This window comes from Cannabis sativa, chromosome 4, assembly GCF_029168945.1.
Source record: "Cannabis sativa cultivar Pink pepper isolate KNU-18-1 chromosome 4, ASM2916894v1, whole genome shotgun sequence".
In the NCBI taxonomy this organism is placed as follows: domain Eukaryota; kingdom Viridiplantae; phylum Streptophyta; class Magnoliopsida; order Rosales; family Cannabaceae; genus Cannabis; species Cannabis sativa.
The window spans coordinates 36,090,848-36,109,497 of NC_083604.1; positions in this window are offsets into that span (position 1 = coordinate 36,090,848).

Here is an 18,650-nt window from a genome sequence, read left to right on the forward strand (position 1 = left end):
ATAAACATGTTAAAATCTCAGAAATCAACAACAAAAACACAGCAGCAACAACCTCAATTTATCATGCATGCATTACACTATATTCATCAAAATTCAACAATTTTTAAAGAAGAAAAGAAGAGGAGCTAACCTAGCTTGAATTGAACCTTAAAGAGAGATGAAATCACAAGCAAAATCCCAAGAAAATGGCCAGCTTCTTGCTGCTCTAAGAGAGCCGAAATAGAGAGAGAGAGTTGAGAGAAAAAGAGTTTTCCAATTTTCTTTAACTTTGTAATATTTTGTAAAATGAAATAAAAAGCTACTTAACATATAACAACTTCATTTCAGCCAAATAATAATCAATTAACATATATTTTTCAATTATTAAAATCACTAGAAGACAAAATATCATTGGGGCAAAAAGACCATTTTGCCCCTCCACACTAAAATAACATAAATAACACTAAGGGGGTATTTTTGGGAAATTCTAAATTCCCGGCCATTCCCGACATTCCCAATGTCTAATAAAGCGTCCCAAACTACTAACATACTAAGTTGTGATTTTACTGAGCCAAACACTGAGTTCCAAAATACCGGGCACCAGAATGCAAAATTATGAAAACTACTACATGACATAAAAATGCATCTCTGAATTCAATAATAACAGTATAAATAATTATTTAAATAGCTATAAATAATTTCATAATTAAACGTGATTAACTGCTAATTTCCAAATTAAACTAAGCGGTCTTTACAACTATTCCCCCCTTAAAAGGATTTCGTCCCCGAAATCTAACCTGAATAACTCTAGATATTGAGCTCTCATATCTGACCCTAGCTCCCAGGTGGCTTCCTCCACCTTGCTATTTCTCCAGAGAACTTTGACCAATGCTATGGTCTTATTCCGAAGGACTTTATCCTTTCTATCCAGGATCTGCACTGGCTGTTCTTCATAAGTCATGTTTGGCTGCAGTTCTAGGCTCTCATAGCTGAGTATATGAGAGGGATCTGAAACGTATTTTCTCAACATCGAGACATGGAATACGTTGTGAACTGCTGATAAAGCTGGAGGCAATGCTAACCGGTATGCCACTTGACCTATCTTCTCGAGAATCTCGAAAGGTCCTGTAAATCTAGGGCATAACTTGCCTCTTATCCCGAAACGTTTGATCCCCTTCATCAGAGATACCCGTAAAAACACATGATCCCCTACTTGGAACTCAACATCTCTGCGTTTCGGATCTGCGTAACTCTTCTGTCTACTCTGTGAGGCAAGCATTCTAGCTTTTATCTTCTCTATTGCCTCATTGGTCCGCTGCACTGACTCTGGACCTAGGTATTTCCTCTCCCCTGTCTCATCCCAATGAATGGGAGATCTACACTTCCTACCGTATAACAGTTCATAGGGAGCCATCCCTATCGTACTCTGATAACTGTTGTTGTAAGAAAATTCTATCAACGGTAGATATTTATTCCATGAGCCTTCAAAATCCATAACACAGGCTTGCAACATGTCCTCCAATATCTGAATTGTCCTTTCGGACTGACCATCCGTCTGAGGATGGAATGCTGTACTGAATTTCTGCTTTGTACCCATTGCTCGCTGCAAACTCTGCCAAAATTTAAAGGTGAACTTCGGATCCCTGTCCGAAACTATAGACTTCGGTACCCCGTGAAGTCTTATTATCTCTCTGACATACAACTCTGCCAACTGATCCACTGTAAATGTTGTTCTAACCGACAGAAAATGAGCAGATTTCGTAAATTGGTCAACCACTACCCAGATGGAATCAAATAAACCCGTGGTCCTAGGTAATCCGACCACAAAATCCATCGTGATATCTTCCCACTTCCATTCTGGTAGGGTTAGAGGCTGCAACAACCCTGCTGGTCTCTGATGTTCAGCCTTAATCTGCTGACAAGTATGGCATCTCGATACGAATTCTACCAAATTCTTCTTCATACCGCTCCACCAGAAGTACGGTTTAAGATCTTGGTACATCTTAGTGGTGCCGGGATGCAGAGAATAAGGGGTAGAATGAGCCTCCTCAAAAATCTCATTCCTGAGTTCCACACTATTTGGAACACAAACCCTTGCTTTATACAAAAGCATCCCGCTGTCTGACACGGAAAAGTCCCTGGCTTGACCAGCCAAAACCTCATCTCTGATCTTCACTAACTCTGGATCCATCATCTGAGTGACTTTTATTCTTTCCAACAGATCAGATTGCAGCGTTAAGTTGTGAAGCTGACCTACCACAAACTCAATGCTGGATCTAATTATATCCTCTGCTAGTTGAGGCGAGATCTGAACCATACTAGCTACTTGCCCGGGAGCCTTTCTACTCAGGGCATCGGCCACTACATTGGCCTTCCCAGGGTGATAAAGAATCTCGCAGTCGTAATCTTTCACTAATTCCAACCAACGCCTTTGTCTCATATTCAAATCCTTCTGAGTAAAGAAATACTTGAGACTTTTATGGTCGGTATAGATTTCACACCTTTCTCCATAAAGGTAATGCCGCCAAATCTTCAATGCAAAAACCACCGCGGCCAAGTGAAGATCATGAGTCGGGTATCGCTGTTCATAATCTTTTAACTGTCGGGAAGCATAAGCAATGACCCGATCGGCTTGCATCAACACACACCCGGAACCCTGTTTGGATGCATCACAATAAACTACAAACTTCTCGCTGTCTGAAGGCAAAGCTAGCACTGGAGCGGTAATCAACCTCTGCTTCAGCTCCTGAAAAATAGCTTCGCACTTGTCTGACCAGATAAACCGCTGATTCTTCTTTGTAAGTTCGGTTAGGGGCATTGAAATTTTAGAGAACCCTTCCACGAACCTACGGTAGTACCCAGCTAAACCCAAGAAGCTTCTGATCTCTTTCACAGTCTTCGGTCTCGGCCAATTCCTGACGGATTCGATCTTCCCGGGATCTACCTTGATCCCATCTTTACTTACAATGTGCCCTAGGAAGGACACCTGAGATAGCCAAAATTCGCATTTCTTGAACTTGGCATAAAGCTTGTGTTCCCGAAGCCGTTGCAGTACCATCTGAAGATGTAATTCATGCTCCTCTTCTGATTGAGAGTACACGAGGATGTCGTCGATAAACAGAATCACACAGATATCGAGGAAATCCTTGAATACTCTATTCATCAAGTCCATAAATGCTGCAGGAGCATTGGTTAGTCAGAACGACATAACCAGGAATTCATAATGTCCATACCTAGTGCGGAAAGCCGTTTTTGGAATGTCCTCCTCTCGGATTCTCAACTGATGATAACCCAAACGGAGATCAATCTTAGAAAAGACCGTCTTCCCCTAAAGCTGATTGAACAAATCATCGATCCTAGGTAATGGATATTTATTCTTCACTGTCAGCTTGTTCAATTCTCTGTAGTCGATGCACATCCTCATAGATCCATCTTTCTTCTTGACGAATAAAACCGGGGCTCCCCAGGGTGACACACTAGGCCGGATGAACCCTATGTCAAGCAACCCTTGAAGCTGAATCTTTAATTCCTTAAGTTCAGCTGGAGCCATTCTATATGGAGCTTTGGAAACCGGTTCCACCCCTGGTGCTAAATCTATCACGAAGTCAATCTCTCGCTGAGGTGGTAACCCTGGAAGTTCTTCGGGAAAAACATCTAAAAATTCCCGAACCACCTTGATGTCCTCTGGCCGAATGGTATCTGGCCGAGTGGTGTCAACCACCACGGCCAGAAACCCTAAGCATCCGCCATGTAATAAATCTCTAGCTGACATGGCTGAAATCACCGGGATACGAGATCCCTGAACTAAACCAACAAACACAAATGGTGTTGGGTTTTATGCCCTAAATAAAACTCATTTCAATATAATCAGATTTACTTTTTAATATAGATCAGAAATAACATTTAATGTTGCATGGTTCACATGATTTATTTCATGATTATATGTACATAATGTATAAATTCATCTGAAACCCTTTTCACATACTTGATCCTGTTTATTGTGCCGTCAACACATTGGAAAGTAAACATGACTATGTGAATAAAGTTTCCTAGATTTATCAGACACAGGGTTTTACTGATATGATAATCTACAACAAGAGTTTACTTGTATTTGGAGAAATACTATGTTCTTTCCAGAACATTGGTTAAAGTAAAGCTCAGGTTGGATGCATGGAGTATGCATCGGAAGGGACCGATATTGAACTTTGACTTAGATTTATTAAACTTACCGTAATATCTATTCAAGTCAATATCGCCTAATTGATCAAATTAGGATTATAACAATGGATAACTAATGATGTGTCTATATGGTGGAACATATAGAGCATTCTATATACTGAGAGTGCAATTCTAAGTTCTATGCGTGGATTCAACGAAGAATTAATAAGTTAGTGAATTTTAGTGTTAAATTCTTGATCTACTTATTGGAAGCTCGGTTATATAGACCCATGGTCCCCCCACTAGTTGAGATAATATTGCTTGTAAGACTCAAGTAATTGGTTTTGATTAATCAATTATAATTCACAAATTAGACTATGTCTATTTGTGAAATTTTCACTAAGTAAGGGCGAAATTGTAAAGAAAGAGTTAACAGGGGCATATTTGTTAATTATGATACTTTGTATGGTTCAATTAATAAATATGATAAATGACAATATTATTTAATAATTATTTATAGTTATTAAATGTTTAGAATTGGCATTTAAATGATTGAATTAGGAAATTGGCATTTTTGAGAAAATCAGATACAAAAGTGGTAAAATTGCAAAATTGCAAAATTAAGGCCCAGTCCACCTAGCCTAGGGCCGGCCACTTATGCTATCTTTTTTAAATGATTTTTTCATTATTTTAATGCCATATAATTCAAATCAAACCCTAGAGGAATGCTATAAATAGATAGTGAAGGCTTCAGGAAAATTACACTTTCTGAATCAGAAAAACCTGAGCCTCCACTCTCTTCTCTAGCCGCCACTCTCTCTCTCTTTTCTTCCTCAATATTTCGAACCTCTCTTAGTGATTAGAGTAGTGCCCACACACATCAAGTGATACCTCAATCATAGTGAGGAAGATCGTGAAGAAAGATCATCAGCAAAGGAGATTCAGCATCAAAGATTCAGAGAAAGAGATCCAGGTTCAGATATTGATAATGCTCTGCTACAGAAAGGAATCAAGGGCTAGATATCTGAACGGAAGGAGTCATATTATTCCGCTGCACCCAATGTAAGGTTTCTTAAACTTTATATGTGTTTATTTCATCGTTTTAGAAAGTTCATATTTAGGTTGTTAATAAACATACTTGTGAGTAGATCTAAGATCCTGGTAAAATAAATTCCAACAACTGGCCTCAGAGCCATGGTAATTGATTTACTTGCAAGAAATTTGGACTTTAAAACGATTGTTTGTATGTTCTTTGGATGGTATCATGTTGTATTGAGTGTTATTTGATGATTGATTGATGATTGTGAAATTTTCGTGAAAAATAATTGTTATTTCGGTTCTGGCATTATTTTTATTGGATAGTATGGAAAAAATTAAGCAAGTTAGCCTTTTACAGAACTCAATTTGGATTTTATTTGAATTAGTTATGATTTTTTGAAGATTTGACAAAATCGGGGAAATTTTGTCTTGATAGTTTCCTACGATCGCAGAACTGTCCGTACAGTTTCGAATTTTTCCTTTTTTCTTCAATTTTTCATACTTTTTCATGGAATTAGCTTCCAATTTTTTGTATGGTTTTGTATATATACTATTACTATTCCTAATTCAATTCTAATTATCATTTTGAATTAATTTAATTTTTTTTTAATTTAATTCAAGATATTAGTGTAATTTGAATTCGAATAGAATTAGTATTTATCTTTTTGCTTAAAAATCTATCTTATTTTTAAATTTGATTATATTTTTTTTAAAATTTAAGGTCAGATTTTTTAGATATTTATAATATCTTTTAAGATATTTATAATATCTTTTAAGATATTTAAGATATTTTAAAAATATCTTTTAAGATATTTATAAAATCTTTTAAGATATTTTAAAATATCTTATCTTTTAAGATATTTAAAAATATCTTATCTTTTAAGATTTTTTTTTAAAATCTTTTTAAGATATTTTGACCTTATTTAAATTTAAAATAGATATTTATAATCATGTAATTTTAAATAGATATAAGATAAAAAGTAGGTTTAATTTTAAATTTTTTTTATTTTCGAAATTTAATTTTAAATTTCGAAATTAATTTTTTTTAAATTATTTTTCGAATATTAAATTTTTTTTTAATTTAATTATTTATTTATTCGAAATTATTTATTTAAAATTAAATAAATCCTACTTCCAACTATCCAGCTAACCCTGTTGCAGGAGTATGTGTTTTAACTTGTTTGTAAGTTTTCAAAACCTATTATTACTTGATTGCAAATAGCCATGGTTACCTTTTGCCAGATCTAATGATCTGATGGCTCCCTTGGTCAAGATAATAATTTGTAACAGGTATATTTACAATCTTCTTTCATCTGTGTATGACCTAGCAACATGATAGGACCCATCCAAAGTGTGCCTGTGTGAGCCTATGTGTTTAATTTTATTATAGATGCATATAGGTTAATGTTGCTAAAATAAATTATCATAGTTTTTGATAGAATTTATTTAGGCCCATTTAGTTTTTGGGCCTATTCAATTAATAACAGTTGTTCTTATTAAGGTTAAATTCCTCTCTTTTGGGCCTTGTATGAGAGTTGGGAGCCATAGAAGTGGGTACGACATACTGAACCCAGCACCCCCTCACACAAACCACCCCAATTGTGAAGGCCCATTTGCCTGATTTGAATGACTGTACTAGGTTAATTACACTAGTTTAACCTAATTAAAATTGATTAGCAACATAATTAATTTCATTTATTTTGAAATTAATTTAAGAAAAATATAGTTTAAAGAATTATTTTTTATTCTAAGCTAAACTATATGTATTTTCTTGTATTTAATTAAATATAGAATTATAACCATCTAGATTCTTTCTGGAACTTAATTTAAATTTTTCATTAAATATTCCTATTTAAGTTGATATTTAGTTATCTTCAACTAACCAACTTAAATCTGAATATCTTTTGAATTCAAAATTTCAAAATTAAGTTGAGGAATTTTAGGCATTGGTTATTAAGATTCTTTAGATATTTTTTAAGTTAATATCTTTTCGAATATTAACTTAAAATAGAATATTTTCAAATTAAGTGGTTACAACTTAATTTTTGATATTTAATTAAATTTAAATTTGAAAAATATTTAGGTTCTAGATTTTTTCTAATACAACTTAAATTAGATATTTTTTCAAATTTTGTGGAAAAGATACTTAGTCAAATAAGATATTTTCTAGATAGTTATTTCTAGACTACTTATTATTTCTAATATTAAATAGGAAAATATTATAAATTGTGAAATTAATTATTTATATAATTAATTTTGGTACAATTTATTTTAAGTATATTTTTCCTAGTATTAAACTAGAGATTAATAATTAAACCTTCTCTACACTTAATTATTTATTTCTTGAATTTAATACATTTAATTAATTTGAAAATAAAATATCTAAGTTGATTTAATCATCATACTTAAATATTTCTTTTTCATGACATTTAATTAAAAAGAAAATTATTTTTAGTTGAAATTTAATTTTTCAACTAAATTTAAATAATTTTCAAAATATATTTTTTCTTTATTTTATTAATCAATTTTTCGAAATTGCATTTCTTAAATGCTAGAATTTCGAATTTTATCTTGAAAAATAGATTAAGTTGTAAATTAATTATTTATTTTAATTAATTCTTGGATCAACTTAAATCAATGATTTTTTCATTTATTGATTAATTTAAAATAAATTGAATTAAAGTATATTATTAGAAATTGAATTAATTAGTCAAAGGAAAATCTAGATAGATGATATTTTTGCTTGAAGTATTTTTCTAGTGTATTTAATTAAATAGAAAATTAATATTTAAGTTGATTTTCATCATCATACTTAAATATTTGAAATTTTTCTTATATATTTAATTAAATAGGAAAATTATATTTTTTTGTTGTAAATTAATTTTATTAATTAATTTTGGGCCAACATTAAATTAGAATAATTTTTCCGGGATTTATTTTTTATTTTAATATGCATTTTTCGAAAATTGTATTCTTATATACTTTAATTTTTCGAAATGCAATATATATTTATAGAAAATTAAATTTGAGTTGTAAATTAATTTAAATTAATTTTGTAACAACTTAAATATTTTTTCTAAATATTTATTGGAAATTATTACTAAGATGGAAATAATTCATATTATTTTCATATCCATCTAAGTAAAATTTATAAATATTAAATTAAAATTTATATTTAGAATTTTTCATTCTAAATTGGAAATTTTAATTAAATAAATATATATTTAAAATAAATAGAATAAATAAAGAGATCAAGGAAAATACAACTCTTTTCAAATAATGAGCTTTATTATAGAGACATTCGATCTCCATTGTGGGTTTTACACGCGTTTGTTTTAGTGAGTAATCCTCCCTAATGGAGGAACGTTCATTAGCAATTTCGCACCGTTTAACCTCGCATGATAAGTAGTTTGTAAGTGTTTTGTATGGTATGGATCACCCTAATGGTGGCGACCATACTTGACTTGCAAATTATGAAACAATGGTGGAAGCTCATAAGATAGAATTGCCTTGACTCTCGCCTAAACGGGACAACGCTGAATTCCAATCTTGATCGAATAAAAGGTTGCTAGAATGTTTAACATTTTAGACGAGTGACAACTCTATTCAATGAATGGTAGCTTTGACTCTCGCCTAAACGGGACACTGATATCAGTTTGTTGAAAACCTTGGAAATTATTTAGGATTGTAAGTTTTAGTATTTTCACTTGTCATTCCTACTTGCTATATGCTTATAATTTCTGAATTGTGTATGAATTTATATTGAACCATGTTATTTTCTGTTAGTAAGTTGTAGTTTAATTTCGAATCTTCATTGTTGGTCTAACTTGGATTGTTTATCTAATGAGATAAATCCCTAGTGGATTTTCACCATTAGACATGCATAATATTGTTAGATCTCGAAAGATAAATATTGTATATGCGACATCTAGTTGTTCATCCATTGATGACACCTTAGACTAGTATTTTTACGATATGAAACAAGAAGATTATATAAATAAGATTACTTTGACTTTCGCTAATCGAAGCATCGTTGGATTCTTATTTTAAACGAAATTATCCTAATTCCTCTTAGCTTATTCATTTCGAATTAGCTTTCAAAACATATCATTGGATGAATGGTCTATAAATCATTTCATGTCATTTTATATGACGCATATGATTATAATCCCGAAATTCTATTCCCAATTGATATAAATCCTCAATCTTAGAAATCTCCTACTTGTATGGGCAAATCTGACTTAGAGTTTGTATTAGTAGTCTTTGGTCCAAGATAGAATTACTCATTATATTTGGTATAAATTTAAGTCTTTGACTTTAATTTTAGATTCCAAATAGAAATTTTCTTAAATTTCTAATTCCAGAATACAATACAGTTACACTTTCTCAAGTGTTTAATATCCATCTTTTATTAATGGATTAAAACTGTATGGAATGTGAGTTAGGTATTCTGTGACCAGGATCCACTTGAAGTATTCTAAGAACTCTTTGATGTAACTAAACCTATATCATCCAAAGACACTACCACATTTTTTTAATCTATGGCATTTGTATCTTGTTCATAGTGGTTTTGACAAGATCAATCTCTGCAAAGAGTTAATATGCCTATATCCACTGAAAGTAGTTCATCTCATTCGCAGATGGATGTACATTCAGGGGTGGATATGAGTTTTTCGTTGTATTCTTAAAACGATAACTCTAGATTATACCTTATGCAAAGAAATTTGAAATGTTTGAAAAATTTCATCAATTTCTAGCAATGGTTAAACACCATTAAGGTATGTGGTTAAAGATCTTGCGAACTGATAGGGGTGGAGAAATAGTTAGTAGATATGCAGTTCAAAGATCATTACATTGATTTTTGAATTATATCCAAACTTACCTCCCCAGAAATTTCGATTTGCATATTGATGATTAGTTACTAGTCGTTGCCTAAGTCCTTCTATGGTAATACAATTTCAGAATGATGTAATGGTTGTATACTTAATGTAAATCATTACTAGATTCATGGATGACCTAATCAAAATCTTAAGAAAGGCTAGAACTGTTAACCATGGTTTGTTAGCTTTTCTAAGTGATTAGGGGTGGACCATCCCATTGTCAATAGATAAGAAAGTGTTTGTTCAAACAAATACTACTTTTCTAAGAAAATGACTAAGTCTGAAAAACAAGTAGCAAATAAAGGAGATATTTATTCTTGATTCCAAAAGTGTTCTATCATCTTATATAACATATGATGATCCCACTGCCTCTGTTGTCTTGTCACAACCGAAGAGATCAATACCATTTAGTTTTCTTCGACATAATTCACGGTACCTTGTCGTAGTGGGAGAGTTTCTAGGAACTCACCTTCTTATGACTTGGGAGACACAAGTGATTAAAATCCATTGTGAGTTTAAACAAGTAATGGATTGTCAAGATAAGAAACTAAGAAGAAAGCCAATAGAACTATGGTTTAATCCATTCACATGGAATAACCTAAAGTTTTCTATTACAAGGACATAAAAGGAAATTTTTGTTTATAAGTCCATTCAATAGACTTAACAAACTTCCTGTTCCTAGTATTATATGTTTGAGTTTATCTAAATCTATGGCTTGTGGTATACACAGTAATTACTTACTCTAATGCAAGCAACTTACTTTAGTAAGATCTTTGAAGCATTTTCTTTCTAATGGCAATCTATAGAAGCTTCACAACTTCTTAGGTATAGATTTTATTTATCTAAGGAAAAGTCTTGACTATTCCAGAAAAGATAAAGCCATGAAAGAATTTCTTACATCAACAGTGAGAGGTCTTAGATATGCTTTTGTATGCCTTAGACCGGACACTGTGTTGAGTGGGAGTAATGAGTAGGTATCAGATTAATCCAGGAGAAGAACATTGGAAGACAATCAAGTAAATCCTAAGATAAAGAAGAGGAACTATATGTTAGTCTATAAGGGTGTGTTTAAAACTCTTAGACTACACCATATCAGATTTCGAAATTTGCCTATGTGCTAGTAAATATTTCTGATAAGATGGTGGTTACTGCGGGGGTGGGATAGTGATTTTGGAAAAGTGTAAAAACCTATGCGAAGTCTCTAGGTACGCAGAGAGGAATTTGAATGTTAAAGCTGCAGGAAAGGTACTTATTCAGTCTAAGGAAAGTTCTATACATTTTTGGCATCATTCCAAATTGCCTTAAACTACTAGTGTTAATTTCCTGATTAACCAAAAGTAGTTGCCAAAGGTATAGAATCCAGTATCCCAAGAGAGTAGACATATAGAGAGGAATTTCACATTATCAATGATTTTGTGATTAAAGGAAGAGTAATGGTGGAGAAAAGGTTGTGGTTAATTCAACCTTTCAGATTCTATTACGAGGAGTTCGCTACTACTACACTTGATTTGTATATCAAGGTGTTGAGATTATTTGAAACGCACTTTTTGTTTTATATTAGTGCAAGTGGGAGTTTGTTGGGTTTTATGCCCTAAATAAAACTCATTTCAATATAATCGTATTTACTTTTTAATATAGATCGAAATAACATTTAATGTTGCATGGTTCACATGATTTATTTCATGATTATATGTACATAATGTATAAATTCATCTGAAACCCTTTTCACATACTTGATCCTGTTTATTGTGCCGTCAACACATTGGAAAGTAAACATGACTATGTGAATAAAGTTTCCTAGATTTATCAGACACAGGGTTTTACTGATATGATAATCTACAACAAGAGTTTACTTGTATTTGGAGAAATACTATGTTCTTTCCAGAACATTGGTTAAAGTAAAGCTCAGGTTGGATGCATGGAGTATGCATCGGAAGGGACCGATATTGAACTTTGACTTAGATTTATTAAACTTACCGTAATATCTATTCAAGTCAATATCGCCTAATTGATCAAATTAGGATTATAACAATGGATAACTAATGATGTGTCTATATGGTGGAACATATAGAGCATTCTATATACTGAGAGTGCAATTCTAAGTTCTATGCGTGGATTCAACGAAGAATTAATAAGTTAGTGAATTTTAGTGTTAAATTCTTGATCTACTTATTGGAAGCTCGGTTATATAGACCCATGGTCCCCCCACTAGTTGAGATAATATTGCTTGTAAGACTCAAGTAATTGGTTTTGATTAATCAATTATAATTCACAAATTAGACTATGTCTATTTGTGAAATTTTCACTAAGTAAGGGCGAAATTGTAAAGAAAGAGTTAACAGGGGCATATTTGTTAATTATGATACTTTGTATGGTTCAATTAATAAATATGATAAATGACAATATTATTTAATAATTATTTATAGTTATTAAATGTTTAGAATTGGCATTTAAATGATTGAATTAGGAAATTGGCATTTTTGAGAAAATCAGATACAAAAGTGGTAAAATTGCAAAATTGCAAAATTAAGGCCCGATCCACCTAGCCTAGGGCCGGCCACTTATGCTATCTTTTTTAAATGATTTTTTCATTATTTTAATGCCATATAATTCAAATCAAACCCTAGAGGAATGCTATAAATAGATAGTGAAGGCTTCAGGAAAATTACACTTTCTGAATCAGAAAAACCTGAGCCTCCACTCTCTTCTCTAGCCGCCACTCTCTCTCTCTTTTCTTCCTCAATATTTCGAACCTCTCTTAGTGATTAGAGTAGTGCCCACACACATCAAGTGATACCTCAATCATAGTGAGGAAGATCGTGAAGAAAGATCATCAGCAAAGGAGATTCAGCATCAAAGATTCAGAGAAAGAGATCCAGGTTCAGATATTGATAATGCTCTGCTACAGAAAGGAATCAAGGGCTAGATATCTGAACGGAAGGAGTCATATTATTCCGCTGCACCCAATGTAAGGTTTCTTAAACTTTATATGTGTTTATTTCATCGTTTTAGAAAGTTCATATTTAGGTTGTTAATAAACATACTTGTGAGTAGATCTAAGATCCTGGTAAAATAAATTCCAACAAATGGTTCTTCACTTTCCGGTTGGAAGATCACCATCTTCCTTTTGCAATCAATACTCGCCGAATATTTAGACAGGAAATCCATTCCTAAAATAATATCGAATTCCACTAAACTCATCTCTATCAAGTCAGCACTTAACTCTCTACCATCTATCCTGATCGGCATAGACCTAATCCACCTGTTGGAGATAACCAACTCTCCGCCAGGTAATAGGGTTCCAAACCCTGATTCATATCTATCGTACGGTCTATCCAATTTACTAAAAAGTCTGGCTGCCACATAAGAATGTGTAGCCCCAGAATCAAACAACACTGACTAAAGCGAGTTATTAACGAAGGCGACTGTCTGGCCCGATGGGCTGGCATCTGCATCAGCCTGAGTGATGGCGAACACCCTGGCTGGAGTGGGTATCGCCGGAGCTCTTGGTGCCTCTGAGCGGAGCTGGGGACAGTCCCTCTTGAAGTGTCCGGGCATGCCACAGTGAAAGCAGCCCTGACCTTTGCACTCACCCCGATTGTGCCTTTTGCAGCTAGGGCACTCGGGATAGGAGAATCGGGTCTCAGTACCACTGGAACGACTACCTCTAATCTGGTTCCCCCAGAACCTCTTGTTTTGACTCGAGCCACCGGATGCCGTGGATCTTCCTCTGATCCATGGCCGAACCACTACTCCCTCTGCTAAAGCCTGATGCAGGAGGGGTAGGAGCCCTGCCACTCGTCGGAGTACTGGCCAACTCCGACATACACCCAACTGCGCCCTCAGCTCGCACCGCCTTCTCCACCATCTCAGCATAGGTGGTCTTGTCGTCGGTGGTAATCATCAAATCATGTTTAATCTTCGCATTTAACCCGTCCAGGTACTTCTCTTTCTTGCTGAAGTCGGTTGGCACAATTCGCGAGGCTAACCTCGCCAACCGGTCGAACTGAGTAGTATACTCAGTCACGCTCATATTCTCACGCTGGGCAGGTGAGCGAACTCTTTCCTCTTGGCGCTTCTGACCGCCTCATTATAGTACTTGGCGTTGAAGAGTTCCTGAAACCTTTCCCAGGTCATGGTGGTGACGTCATGAATCTGAGACACCATGTCCCACCCGACCAGAGCGTCCTCCTGGAACTGGAAAGTGGCACACACCACTCTGTCATTACTGGTGACACCCATGAAGTTCAGGATTTTGGTGATCACCGTCAGCCATTGTTCGGCCTTCATTACGTCTGGACCTCCCAAGAAAACCGGAGGTGCTTGCTTCCGGAACCGTTCATACAAAGGTTCCAATCTATTGGCCACCACCACTACTTCGGCCTGAGCAGCAGGGGCAGGTGCCACTGGAACTACTGGCACCGGAACTGCAGGAGCACCCTGCTATCTCAACCTCTGAATCTCGAGGTCCTGCTCTTCTATTCTGGCTTGCATTTCAGCAAACCTGACCTCCCAATTCTGGGCTCCCTGATCGGCTGGGGGAGCCTGGGCAGCCTGTGGCGGGTTCTCATCACCCTGACCACGAGCCCTGCCCCTGGGACCTCTACCTCGGCCCCTAACTGGCGGGGGAAACTGAGCTCCCTGTCCTTGATTCGACCCCACTGAATTGCCCTAGCTCCTGGTAGTCCGCCTGGCGTCCATCTAGTCAGATCCACCTGCGAAACCAAGAGTTAGCATATCAGGTCGTATTCAAGGAAAGCTTACTAATGCCGCTGAATTTGGAAATTAAAAACGAAACATGTGCCTATTCTACTATCAGGCTACTAACATGCTTCCTATCAGGCTTTTCTTATTCATAAATAAATAAATAAACTACTAAAGCAATAAAGGCTTACTGAACCGTGGAACGAGCTAACTGCTGATGATGATTGTACATGTCGTGACGATCTTCGGAAGACAACACAGCGGCTACGATACCAAATTGTAACACCCTAACTAACATAGGCGTATTACGTGATTTTTAAACATCTTTGTGCAGCTCGTTGCTAATCAACGAGGTTTATGGAAAACGTGATTAATTAAAATTTTTGCTTTTTAATTAAACTTATAAAATATTTATACAAAAGACTCGGGATCCCGATTACAAAATCATTTACAAAAGTTTACTATTCATACAAAATAATTGTCGCCTAGCGACTAGTTACAAAAATAGCCTTGCTGTCCCGAGGATCGTACGCTCCGAACTGCCTAACCGCCCCGACATGTACAATCTTCATAGGCTCGTTCACGGATCCATCGGCTACACGCCTTGCGTTTACCTACACATAAACATAGCAACGTGAGTCGACGGACTCGGTAAGAAAAGCATAATAATACTCATACGAAATCCGGTCATGATCGGACGCCCATACCCACGATCATAACCCTAACTCGTCGTGTCCAACACGATGCGAGTCCCCCTAGCTGCCGTGTCCAACACGGTACGGAGTTACGAATGTTCATAGGGACGGTACTATTGACAAGTAACGGCTGATCGGTCGAGCCGGTCATACTCATTCTTTGTTCATACTCCGGCTGTCTGACGTGTTACGATGTGCTGATCGGTCGAACCCGTCATACTCCGGCTGCTGGTCATACTCCAGCCTGTACCGACGTGATACAGTGTCAGCCTAATCGGTCAAATCGGTCATACTCTTGCTGCTGGTCATACTCCAGCCTGTACCGACGTGACACAGTTGGATGGTTCGAAGCCAACATACATATCTAATGTAATCTAACAGGCTTCCTACATGCACGCTAAACATGTAATCTACATATGCATACTGTTATACTAATCTTACCTAGATTTCAAAATCAGGTGTGCCGGTCAACCTGACTGGAACTATCAGCGCGGCAGATTACAGGCTCCTAAACCATAAAAATCACAACACTATAAGTGATACGCTAAATCACTTCCCTGGGACTTAAACTAGGAACTAAAAGTTTCCCTATCGATAAAAAGCATGGCAATACCCTCAAAAACATAAAATCGAGGAAAACTAGGGTTCCTGAATTTTCCCCAACCGGTAGACCGGTTGCCCAACCGGAATTCCAGTTCTGGGAAATTTCAAAACCCCATCCGGAATTCCGGATGCACAACCGGAATTCCAGTTCCTCGCAAGCAGAACTTCAAAAATTCACACAATGCTCAAATCAACTCCAAACCAAACCAAAACTTCCAGACCTGTTCTATACATCCCCTAGAACATTTCTAAACTATCAAATCCACCCAGAACTCACAGAATCTAAAATCACCATTAAAGCTCAAGCTTTGAGTTTTAAACTCAAACTTGATTAAACCTAAATAACATGCAACCATACTAGCTCAAATCTACTTAATCAAGCATAAAATAACCTTTGAAAATATCAGCAAACATCAACAGCAAGTATACTATAGATTCAAGACATTTTGTTTGAAAAATCAAACTTTAGCATGGAAAAATTCATAATTTTAAACAACCTAACTATCAAGCACCACAAGTAGCTTAATTAACCTCTAATAAACATGTTAAAATCTCAGAAATCAACAACAAAAACACAGCAGCAACAACCTCAATTTATCATGCATGCATTACACTATATTCATCAAAATTTAACAATTTTTAAAGAAGAAAAGAAGAGGAGCTAACCTAGCTTGAATTGAACCTTAAAGAGAGATGAAATCACAAGCAAAATCCCAAGAAAATGGCCAGCTTCTTGCTGCTCCAAGAGAGCCGAAATAGAGAGAGAGAGTTGAGAGAAAAAGAGTTTTCCAATTTTCTTTAACTTTGTAATATTTTGTAAAATGAAATAAAAAGCTACTTAACATATAACAACTTCATTTCAGCCAAATAATAATCAATTAACATATATTTTTCAATTATTAAAATCACTAGAAGACAAAATATCATTGGGGCAAAAAGACCATTTTGCCCCTCCACACTAAAATAACACAAATAACACTAAAGGGATATTTTTGGGAAATTCTAAATTCCCGGCCATTCTCGACATTCCCAATGTCTAATAAACCGTCCCAAACTACTAACATACTAAGTTGTGATTTTACTAAGCCAAACATCGAGTTCCAAAATACTGGGCACCGGAATGCAAAATTATGAAAACTACTACATGACATAAAAATGCATCTCTGAATTCAATAATAACAGTATAAATAATTATTTAAATAGCTATAAATAATTTCATAATTAAACGTGATTAACTGCTAATTTCTAAATTAAACTAAGCGGTCTTTACAACTAGTTTCGAATGTATGGAGTATACATTGGACTGGACCAATATTGATTTTAGTTAAGATATTATAATACTTACCGTTGTATCTTTCCAAGTCAATATCACTAGTTGATCTTAGATCAAAATATCTAAATCCTGATATGCTTAGGCTCAATCTCAGGAGTGCTATTCAATATCTTCGATTTATTAGTTAAGCCTACTTTTGGGTCAGGGTGATACGTATATTTTGGGAACATGATAGTATGATTTAGTGGGAGCGCTGAACATAAATATGGAATCTATAGCTTTTACAGGTGTTTAGAAGTCAAGTGATGATTTCCTTCAAGCTTAGTTTAATAGAAGTAAATGGATGAGCTCTTGTTTCAGTGATTATATTTTAGTTCATTGAAACATCATTTACAGGTATCTAAGTGTTTTAAGGAGCCAAATCCATTGAGGGGTCAAACGGTAAATTTATCCCTTCTCGGTGTAAATCATCTCTATAGAGGATCTTTGATCAAATTAAGATTATAACGATGGCTAAATGTGATAGCGTATCTATATCATGGAACAGATAGAGCGCTCTATATATCTGAGAGTGCAATTCCAAGTTCTAAAAGTAGATTCAACAAGGAATTAATAAGTTAGGAAATTTACTTGGTAAATTCGGTTCGGCTTATTGGAAGCTCAGTAATATAGGTCCATGGTCCCCATTCTAGTTGAGACCATACTGCTTGTAAGACTCAATAATTGATTTATAATTAATCAATTATAATTCTAGAATTAGACTATGTCTAGTTTGTGAATTCTCAGTAAGCAAGGGCAAAATTGTAAAGAAAAGAGATTCTAGGTTTATTTATTAATTAAGAGACTCTATATTTCTAATTAATAATTAAGTTAAATGACAATATTAGTTAATAATTTATTTTAGTTATTAAATAATTAGTTTTGGCATTTAAATGGTTAGAATTAGAAAATTGGCGTTTTTGAGAAAATAAAAATGAAAATTGTTAAAACTGCAAAATTTCAAGTGGGGCCCATTAACACCATGGCGGCCACTTGGAGAGGGTTTTCTCAATTATTATTTTCATTATTTTAATGCCAAATAATTACTAACCTAAACCTAGTGGTTATCTATAAATAGATAGTGATGGTTCACACCAAAATAAGATTTTTTAAGTAATTCAAGAGATTGCCTTTTAGAAAATTGAGCCACTCACTATCCTTCTATAGCCGACCTCTCTCTCTCTCTCTCTCTCTCTCTCTCTCTCTCTCTCTCTCTCTTTTCCTCTTCCAAATTTTGAAAGACCTTGAGTGATAGAGTAGTGCCCACACACATCAAGTGGT